Here is an 11,697-nt window from a genome sequence, read left to right as displayed (position 1 = left end):
CACCCTAAACACGGCATTAGGTCCTGCACATCCCAGACTATGGGTCCCTCACAGTGGCCTTGGTATTTGTCATGACATGATTTCACCGGGTCAGATGTTGGGAGGGACAGGAGGCATTCTCTGTGATATGTCCTGTACCCACATCCTCTAAGGAGGGTCTGGCCTTAGTATCCCCCAGGAAAGGCCCCCACCAGCAGCTTTGGAGTTCAAACTTTGAGTATACCCAGAATCCTTGAAGTACCCTTCAGGTAAGTGGAACTACTCACTCCCATCCATACACTCCCTGCAACTTCTCATTTCTTAGTCTTCTCAAGTATCCATCCCACCCGCCCTCTCCCCCAGTCCCTTACCCCAGATGACCAGGTGCTAATAGCCTTTTAACTTTCTCCATCTTCATATAATGACATAAGATTATATACACATAGATATATAGATTATATATCAGATAGATGATAGATGATAAATAGATAAATCTCTGTATATGTAGGGTTTGGGGGAGTTCATTGCTTTCTCTGGAAAAATTAGGTCATGGATTTTGTACATATTGTATTTCTCACTTAAAAATACCTTGTGGAAATCCCTCTGTCACCTGGTATGGTTCTAATACATTGTTTTGTGTTGGCTTACATAATAATTCATGATGAGACTTTTTCATAATTTATCCATTATTTATCTTTCTCTTGAAAGACATTTTTTTGTTTGTTTTACGTTTCTGTCACTACAAACAGTGAAGCAATAAATATTCTTAAGCCTGTATCTTTGTGTACTGATGCTTTTGCTTCTACTGAATAGATTCCAAGGTTGAAGGGCATGTGTATTTTAAAATTTATTATATATTTCCAGATTGCTTTCAAAAAGGCCCAAACATCATATTTTCAGTAGTAAAATATAGAGAGTGCTTTACCCACACCCCTACTAGCAACAGTCGCTATCACTCTAGTTTTAATATTTTCCATTCAGATCGTCGTAAAGTGATATTTCATTGTAAACTTAATTTGCAGTTTGTGGACTACTGGTGAGGTTGAGCATCTTTTCAAGTTTGTTGAGAATTTGGATTTGCTTTTCTGTGAATTATCTATTCATAGTCTTTGCCCATTTTTTGATTGGGCAATTTGTAGGAGCTCTTTTTATAGTACTGTTATTTATCATTTATCTGTCATCTGTAAAACTCTTTCCGTCCAAATGTATCACTTACGTATTATCTTAGTGGCATTTTCAATTTAAGTCAAATATGTCTTTCTTTCAGAGGTTCTGGGTTTCCTGTTATGATAAGAATATTCCCCAACCCATGTATTTACCTAGATTTTCTTCTAAGCTATTTATTGTTTTATTTTATACAAATGTAACAAGTCTTATATATGTCTAAAATTTGTTTTTGTATATAGCATAAGATGGGATTCAACTTGTTCTAGTAAGTTGAGCTAGTATCATTTATTAAATAATCTATTCTTTCCCAGCTGTCTTGAATTATCAGCTTTGTATTAAATGCTCACATGTACCAGGATTGATTTTTTTCATCCCCTATTCTGTACCTCTTACTGTTGGTCTCTTCCTGTACTAATACACAATGATTTAATTACTATAGCTTTTTGGAGTGCTCTGATACTGATAAGGTTAGACGTCTCTTATTGTTATTCTTTTTCCTATTTTTCTTACCTTCTGAACATTTATTGTCTGTGTAAGTTCTAAGCACATTTTATCCAATTAAAAAACAAAACCTGTTGGAGGCAAAGTAAGTCTGTGGTATTACAAGTCAAGATAGTAGGTGGTTTCTCCTTGGTGTTGGGGGACACTGGGAGGGGACGGGATGGGGAACTTAAGGAGTGCTGGTTATGTTATATTTCTTTATGGGGATGTTAGTTACATGGGCACACTTATGGTTTGGCACTTTTCTGTATGTACACTATACTTCAAAACCAATTTACTTACAATCAAAAAATCTACTGGTGCTGTGGAGAGAAATCAAAGATTTAAATAAATGAAAGGGGGACCATGGCTGTGGATTGAGAGACTCAACATAGTAAAGATAACTAATTCTCTCCAAAGTGATATACAAATATAATGCAATTCCTATTAAAACCCCAGCCAAAAAAAAAAAAAAAACAACCCACAAACTACTGGGATTATAATTGGCATTGTATTACATTTATATTTGGGGGGAGAAGGAATTTGTTAAGATATTAACTCCTCTGAACAAATTGATTGGTGTTAAAATTTCTTCAGATTTTGTTTTGGTTTTTTTCATAAGGTTTTTTTCCATAGTCTTATGTTTCTTTTATATTTATCTCTCAATATTTTATAGATTTTGTCACTAAAATTAATTGAGTATTTTTCTCATTTCTATTTTTAGGTGAACATGCTATAGTATAGAGAAATGATTAATTTTTGTATGCGTTTCTGTAAAATTTGTCACCTTACCAAATTCTTCATTAATTGGGGTGTTTTTTTAAAACTAGATTTTCCTGGGTTTTCTAGTAATGGAGTCATGTGGTCAATGGAAGAAAATATTATCAAATACTTATGTCAGTTACTTAATTTTATGTTCTTATTATATTTTCTAAAAACCTCCAAGCCAATGTTAAACAGGAACATTAATAGCAGGCTTAAATCTGAAAAGAAGAGATAAAACCATGAGCAGAAAGAAATATTCCAATACTTTATTTCATCTTTCACATGCTTGTATTAATCACTTCATTTTCTTACCTTATGACATTTGTTTTAATCTCTGAATCTTGAAGAAAATGTTGAGTTACAGTGGCAATAGTGGGCATTTTTGTCTGGATTTGATTTTAATTGAAGTGCTTTTGGTGTTTGACCAATGAGAATGATATTGGCTATTGTTTTTGATAAAGAGACTTTATTATATACAACAACTATCATTTCATTCTTATTTTCCTTAAAGCTTTAATATGGGTGGCTGCTGAATTTTATCAAATGCCTTTTCAGGAACTATTGATAGGGTATGGTTTTTCACTTTTCATTTATTGATGAAAATGTATATGTTGATAGATTTCTTGATGTTGTGCTTTGTAATCCTAGAATAAACTCTGCTTAGTTACAGTGTATTTTTTTTTTGCCACATGGCTAGATTCTATTTGTTAATATTTTATCTAGCATTAAAATCATGCTTGCTTCATAAAATAAATGGAGAAGCTTTCAGTTTTTTCCATGGTCTAGAATAAATTAATTAACACTGATGTTATCTATTCTTTGAAGATTAGAAAGCTGAGCTGTTAAACCATCTGTCCTGATACCCTTGTTAATGGTTGATATTTAACAACCTTTCTTTTCTCTCCCACTCTCCCACTGAAAATTCAGGTTTTCACTTGGATTAATTTTGGTAATTTCCTCTAGATCTTCAAATCTATTGTCATAGAATTAGCATATAATAAATTCTTATAATTATTTTAATCTCTTCTGTATCTGTGATGATGGCTCTTTTTTCACTCCCAATTTTGTCTATTTTTTTAAACTGAGGTATAATTGACACAGAACAGTATGTGTTTCAGATGTTCTTGTTTATTTTTATTTATTTATTTTTTAATCATCCAAAATTATTGTATTATTCTTAATTAGAGCAACGCTCTTGGGACCGTTGATGTCATCTGCAGCTTTTGATCCATGTTGGCTATGTGGCTGAGACAAATCTGGGACGTGGGGGGACGGATGTGTGGGAAAGGGTGGGGCATCCCGACCCAGCCCATACCTGAGCCCCTGAGTCCCAGGGCAGATGCTGGCGGGCAGGTGGCTCTGGGCTCTCACGTCTGGGGAGCGTTCTTGTTTATTTTTTTGTTCTCACTTTTCTTTAAACAGACTAGGGAAGGGTTTATCAATTTCAGTGAACTTTTTAAGAACAAGCCTTTGGATTTGTTCAGTAGTGTCTCATACGATTTTCTTTTCTATTTAGTTCACTCCGCTTTCATGTTTACTAACTCTCTTTTAGAAGACATTATCTTCCTCCTTCCTTCACCTTTCTCTCTCCAGAGGAGATATAATAAATGCTTTTGCTTTGTTGCCTCATCTGTCTCCCACTTCTGGGTTTTGCTGAGATACAAAAGAGTTTTTCATTCTGGATTATTATTATTATTAGAATTTCCCTGGAATGTTCCTTGCCTATTTCAAGAATCCTCATTTAGAATTTATATTACACGTTCTCAGGCAACCTACTGTTATGGATTTAGATATTACACATATTTATATAAATAGCAAGCATCATAGCTCACTACTCTTTCCTTTTACTTATTCTTTTTCTCCTGATCTTGAGGTCTCTGCTATGATTCATTTGTTGTTTAATTAGAGCCCTTTCTTTAGTATTTTCCCCAGATAGTGCGTGGGAATAGTATATTCTCTGAATTCTTGCACGCCCCAAGAATCTCTCTTTCTCGCTGACAGATGAAGTCTAACTTGGCCAGCAGAGGAATCCTAGGTTGCAGTCCTTTTTCTCAAAAGTCCATAAATGTTACTGTCCTAGTTTTCAATGCAACAGAGTTGAGTGCCAATGTGATTCTCCTTTCTTGGTTCTTTTTACCTGTAAACCTGAAAGATGTATTGCTTTACCTTTGGAATTTGGGAATTGACCAAGATACACCTGGGTGTAGAATTTGGTGAAAACTTGCAAGACAGGTACTGATCTTCCCTCATCTGTACCAAATTTTCTTGCATCAATGTTTGTTGCATCTGTCCCTGTTCCTCCTTCTCCTTCTGGAATTTCTGTCTTCCCTATGGAAGCCATCAGTTCTGTGGTTTGAATTGTTTCTTCCACCTGATCCTCTAGGCCCTGAATTGAATCTCAGCACTGACTATCCTACTCTTTACTTAACTCAATTAGTTTTAATTTGAAAATCACATTTGCCTATTTAAATTCTAGGCTGTCTTCTGAAGGTGTTTTAAAAATCTCCTCAGCACCTCTTATTACTGTTATTTTTTTGTATAGTTTGTAGACGATCTCCTCCAGTAGCTCTAAAATTTTACAGATCTTTATTTTTTATGTTTTGATTGCTTTGTTTATTATTGCTCTCTCTCTAGCTGTTGTCCTTCTCTGATGTATTATTTTTCTTTGTTTAATCCTTGGGGTTTGGGTATAGTTGCTAAGAGCCTTCTGCAGCATCACTTTTGAGAGTAGTGGAAGGCCCTGTGGTCTCTGTTGCAGGGGCTGCCAGTGGAGCAAACGGTGGGTTGTCAGATCCCTGTGAAGTCACCACAGGAAGGAAGACTTTAGGTTTCCCATCTTTTCATGAGATCCCAACCTCAAGGATGAAATCACTAACTTCCCTTTTCAGCTCTTGAGTTGGAATATACCAGTAGATACAGACATGCCCTGGGGTGGGCAGTCCCTCAGGCCAGCTCCCCCAAGATCCTCAGTGTTCAGACCCTCACCTGAGTCCTTCAGACACTAGTGGCCAGGCTCTTAGATGGCCCAGAGGGGAAAAAGTCATTTAATTGCACAGGCACCCCCGTACCAGTTGCCAGCATCTGTCTGGATTAGGTAGGATAGACAGTCTGGAATTGTGGTTGGGAGGGAGGAGTGGTCAGGACATCTTCCCTAGTTCCTGCTCATTTCTACAAGTCAAAACTCTATCCATCTTTAAAGGTTGTTTTAAAAAACCACTTCCTTTATGAATCTCTTTCTGATCCTCATGTCCCAGTGGCTCTCAACTCTGGCTGAACATTGGTATCTCCTGAGGAGCTTTAAAAAAACACCAGTGCCTGGGTCCACCCTGAAAGATTCTGATTTAACAGGTTGGGCTCTGTGATTTGTAAAGCCCTCCTGGCGACTCTACCAGATACAGCCTGATTGAACATCACTCATCTCATGTGATGTGATCATTCCCTCCCACCTTCTCACAGCATCCAGTCTTTCCTGTGTTATACCTTTCAGGAACGAATTTTATCCTCCTACCAGTAAGCTTCTTGAGCTCACATTCATTTATTCACGCAGTAATTGTCATTTGTTTCTTTCATTCACTCATTCATTTATTCATTCAACAAACATTTAGTGTCTATTGTACTCCAGGTGTCAGAGCCTGGAAGATTCAAAGATGAATAAAAGTCTCTGAGAAAATATATTTACAGACTTGTGTGAGTTTAGTTAGGGTTTTTCAAAGGAAGAGGATCTTCTCGCACTTTTCTCTAAAATAAACTGGGAGGAAACTGCTATGGACTGCTTGCCTGAAAAGTGCTTTTGTGAGCAAAGGTGCTATCACAAATTCAATTTTTAAAAATCCAGATAAATAAATACCGCAGTGTCAGTTGTTGACAGAGACAAGTGGGAAGAGCCTGAGAGATCTGTGAGTAGGCAAACCTCAAAAGCCACATAGCACGCAGGCTTGTGTCACTAGCAGCTTATGCTTCCTAACCCAGAATCTAAACTCCGGGAAGAAATGATGGCAAAGTTATCTTTTCTTGCCACAAATTTCTCTTTTCTTCCAGAAGTGGGTGTATTCAGAGGCACTATATGAATAACGTTTGCTCTGAGTCATGGAAATGAAAAAACATTTCTGACTATGACGTTTTGGGTGCAGTGTAATGTTTGCCGGTCCCCTGTACACACTGGTGAGGAGGGAGTGTTTTGGGGGTAGGACTCCCTGCCTGAGAACTGGGTGATAATGCAGTTATGGCCCCTCTGGGACATTTTCCTCCAAGGTCATGAGCACCCCTCACACACAACTGGGTGCCCAGGTGGTCTGTTTTCATCCTGAGTGAACATTTGTATCGACCAGCTTTCACAAATGGGCAGATGGAATGCCAGAGGAAGGGGTGTCTATGATGACAGGTTGTTTTAGGCTAAATTCTATAAGCTCCAGGCACAGTAAGGAAAATTGGCTTCTGAGTTAGAACCAAAAATGCCACAAAGTTAGAGTAGTTTTTCCCTGTCTTATTTATTGCATTTAGAGTCACATCTTACCTATCTGGAACCTAGCCAAGAACCAAGAAAGAAACCAAAAAATAAAAATTTTACAAAAGGCTCTAATAAGTGTAGCTGGAGATAGTGGAAGTCCTACCGTGTAGGCACTCAGGCACTTTCCATCTAGGAAGACCCAGCTCTCACCCAACAGCCATTTTCTTTTCTTTACACACAGTTTTAACAAGTTTGAGGATCTGGTTATGCAAACCTAAATGGATAGTTTCACGTTGGAAGCGATGTAATGGATGCTATAGACATGCGCATTGACAGCCATGAGAAGCAAGCAGGAGACAGAAAAAAGGAAATGTGCATGCAGCGGCATGTCTCCATCTTTTTAGCCCACTCTGCTTTCAATAAATGTGAACATTTCGCCTCCTTCCAGAGTTTCTGACACTTCAGGTAGATACACCCTCCCTCCTTGCCACACTGGCTGGCCTGAGAAGTGGACTCTGAGTTGGAGGTTGGCACACAGGAGGTTTATTAAAGAGTGAACGTGGCATCCATGCTGTGGAAGGGAGGGCAAGGAAGTAGGAGTCACTTCTGGAAAAAAGAGAGAAATTTGTGGCGAGAGAAGGGAAGTTTGTTGTTTTTTTTTTGTGGGGTTTAGATTCCAGCTTGAAAATTCAAACTACAGTGTAACCTGACAGTAGCCTTAGCCAACTCCAAGGAAAGAGCTGGAGCTAGCATAGTTCTTCTGAGTTGTCCTCAGTTGGATGAAGATGTCCATCTTATATTCCTGTATTGAAGGTCACTGAACATAAGCTGTCTAGGCTCCTTGGGTGCGGAGGCTCTCAGAAGGGGCTGACAGATGAAAGCTGTCTGTTGACAACGCTCTCTGCAGCTGAGGCAAAAGTCCTTCATGGAAGGAGATCTGGCTGGCACATCACAGTGTCCAACAAACTCCGTGACTCATCCCCTGGAGGGCTAGGATATTCTCACCTTCTCTGTGTCTCACTTGATTGATGACTATGACAGAGACTCCTAAGTATCCATCAAATATCCATTCCAGATATTCTGGTAATGATAGCAGGGCTAGAATATATTATTTTCCTGTCATCCTCATTAATAGGTATAGCCATTGGTTTTGGCCAGTGAGATATAAACATCAATATGTGTGGAGATCTGGAGAAGCCTTTGCAGAAGTTGATGGCTCAGCTTTCTCCCTTCTTCCTTTCCACTACCAGTGATGTGGACCAGTTAGATGGGCTCTGGCAGCCATCTCGGACCAAAAGGTAACTTTAAAGACAGAAGCTATGTACTTGCAAGGTAGATCAGAAGAACAAGAGGAGCCTGACTCCGCAGTGACACTGGAGCCGCCAGACCACATCTGGACTGATGTCTCTGGACTTCTTTTTATAAGAGAAATAAACATCTATCTTGTTTAAACAATTTTTATTTTGAGTTTTCTGTTTTACAGCCAAATTTGACCCCGGCAGATTCAAGGGCCAAGCTCTACTGGGGATTTCTTATGGTTGAGATAGAGATTTTTGCTTCCTTAATAATTCTGGAATCTATCTCCTCTCCATTGCCCCTGTTCCTTGAGTGGAAGTCCTTACTGTTTCTCCGTTGAATCTTCACCCCCTCCAATAAGTAGTCTGTACCACTGCCAGAGGGATCTTCTAAATGACAAGTTTGATTATATCACTCCCACTGTTAAAAACCTTTCCAGAGGCTGGTAAGCTCTGACTTGTTTGTGATAGGATGTTTTGTCTTATGAATTGAATATTAGGACCTGAGCATGTCCTACTCCGTATTTATGTTTATTTTGTTATGTGGTTTATATCATGTGTCCATATGTATCCAAGGAATATTGCTAGAAACATCACTGGAAGTTCCTGCAGGAGAGGAAGCCACTGGTGAGCACTGTATCCTACAATAGCCAATGAAGAACATAAATTTATTTCTAGTAAGCTGGGTGTTGGGCACATCTAAACCCACTTAGGAATCATAGTCCAGCAGCCACCTCTTTCCCCAACCACACAATCTTATTCCTCTTAGTAACATTCCATTGCTCTCTGAGCCATTCCATTTTTCCTTCCTGTATCAGTGCTCTGATCACTCCCAGGATTTTTTTGCAATGAAAGTGCAGATTACAGACCCACAGCTGAACCTTTAGTCACCTCTAAAGCTCCATAGGATGAATTGCTTCCATTGGTTTTCAGAAGCTATGAGTGGGTTCCACTGTGTTGTTTTACTATATCAATATTCTCCTTCCCGTGAAGATGTCTTTGCCTTTATTTTTGTGTGTGGTGCATTTAAAAAAACGTTTGTTCTGAGATCTTTGTAGATTCACATACTGTTGTGAGAAATAATAATAGTAATAATAATACCCTTCACTTGATTTCTTCCAATGGTAATATCTTGGGTAATTATCGTACAGTATCACAATCAAGAGATTGACATTGATACAATCTGCATTAATTTTTTTAAAAAAATTATTGTTTTCCTTCTTTTTAGATACATTATATACTTAAAAGGCAGTAACTCTTGCACTGTCAAGTTGTAGTAGAAGATATACAGTGTACTCTTTTTACTTCTGTTCGTGTGTATTGCACAGAGCCTGTATGCTTTTTGTAATGTAAAGTAAAAAATTTTAAGAGCTCCTTTTCCGCCTTGGGATAAAGTCTGGAAGTTTTTACATAGCCTTCAAGCCGCTCCAAGTTCTGGCCCTAACTCCTCACCCTTATCCATTGCCACTCCTTACTTGGTCCCCTCACACCCCACTTTACAGATCTCCACTGCCTGAAAAACCCTCTTCTAACTGGATCTAGATAATTCCCATCCATCTTTCAGCTTAAACAAAGTCTGTAACTCCTAGAAGCATTAGCTACCCTCTCTCTCAGGCTGGGTTAGATACCTTTTTATTTTTTACTTCCTTCATGCCTGGCACAAAGAAGATGCCCAATAAATATTTGTTGAATGAATGAGTAAATGAGTGAATACCTCTAACCAGTTTAAGAGAGTTGGAATAAACGGACTACTTTTTTTCATTACCTAATTCTAGATTCCACTGTTGGGAGGACTCCTGTTTAATTGCCTTCATATGGGCAGCACCTAGCACAATGCCCTGCATATACTAAGTGTTCAATATGTGATGATGGATGACCAGAAAGGAGGTGGGAATTGAGACAAGAAGAGCAATGTGAGCACAGGCTAGGAGATAGTGTGTTCCAGGGCACTGAGTGGACCGTTTGGCTCAGAAAAATCATTTTATAGGTCATTTAATCCATTTGACCAGAAAGTCTGGCTTATATCACTGGTTATCTTAATAACAGGCATTTTCCCGGTCCCTCTTGCTCCTGCACCACAAAAATAAAATATCAAAGAATCCTCAGCTTCTGCAACCCTCAGTTCTGTGAACATCGTTAACCCCCATGGGCTCAGTTAGCGCCTGTACTCATCAATAGCCATTCCTGGGATCCTAGGATCCAGAATCAAAGGGAGTGATTAGTTAGATCTGCTACGTTCACCTTCAGAAAGGTAAGATTCACCTGAATGCTCATGTAAACTTAAAATGACCTTCTGAATAGCTATGCTGTCATTAAAATTTAAAGGGACACCCTCAGTACAGTATTTTAGGGCAACGTGGAGCTCCTGGAGCTGGAGTCCACAAGCCAGTTTTGCAGCCGGTGGTTTCTCTGGGCACCTGCAGCAGCGGCACACGCTCCTGCCCGTGAGACGTTCCTTTCCAGGGAGTTGGGTGCACCCCCAGTGAACCAGAGACAGGGTCATGGGAGATGGACGCCCCCAGTTTTGAACCCTGGTTCTGCTTCTCTCCTAACATGGATTTAGCCTCCTCCATTTCCACATGTGTAAAATGTAGAAATATGATGGTCCTACCTCATTGGGTAGTTGTGAGGATCCTTGGGGGGCAATGCATGGGAGCTTACAACAGGACCAGGCACGTGGCAGATTCTTGATAAATGTTTTATCATCATTGTTATTATAAAAGAATCACAATTGACCATGGAGTATGGGGGGCTCAGGGACAGAGGTGGGTGTTCTTATAGGCACCTCTCTGAGTTTTTCATTTTGTTAGGTTACTGGTGCATAGATATAATTAATATTAGGTTTACCACTTGTGGAAAGCTAAATAATGCCCCATCCCCAAAGATATCTATGTTCCAATCCCTGGAACCTGTGAATGTTACCTTAAATGGCAAAAAAAAAAAAAAAAAAAAGACTTTGCAGATGTGATTAAGCAGAGACCCGAGTATAGGCCCTGAACCAAGATGGCGAAGTAGAAGGACATGCTCTCACTCCCTCTTGTGAGAACACCAGAATCACAACTAGCTGCAGGACAATCATCAACAGGACACTGAAACTCACCAAAAGAGATACCCCACATCCAAAGACAAAGGAGAAGCCACAATGAGACGGTAGGAGGGGTGGAATCAGTAAAATCAAATCCCATAACTTCTGGGTAGGTGACTCACAGACTGGAGAACATACCACAGAAGTCCACCCACTGGAGTGAAGGTTCTGAACCCAATGTCAGGCTTCCCAACCTGGGGGTCCGGCAAGGGGAGGAGGAATTCCTAGAGAATCAGATGTTGAAGGCTAGTGGGATTTGATTGCAGGACTTTGACAGGACTGGGGGAAACAGAGACTCCACTCTTTGAGGGCACACACAAAGTAGTGTGCGCATTGGAACCCAGGAGAAGGAGCAGTGACCCCATAGGAGACTGAGCCAGACTTACTTGCTAATGTTGGAGGGTCTCCTGCAGAGGCAGGGTGTGGCTGTGGCTCACTATGAGGACAAGGACACTGGCAGCAGAAGTTCCGGGAAGTAC

Source organism: Phocoena phocoena, chromosome 17 (assembly GCF_963924675.1).
Source record: "Phocoena phocoena chromosome 17, mPhoPho1.1, whole genome shotgun sequence".
Lineage (NCBI taxonomy): Eukaryota > Metazoa > Chordata > Mammalia > Artiodactyla > Phocoenidae > Phocoena > Phocoena phocoena.
Note: the sequence above shows the minus strand (reverse complement) of the source record.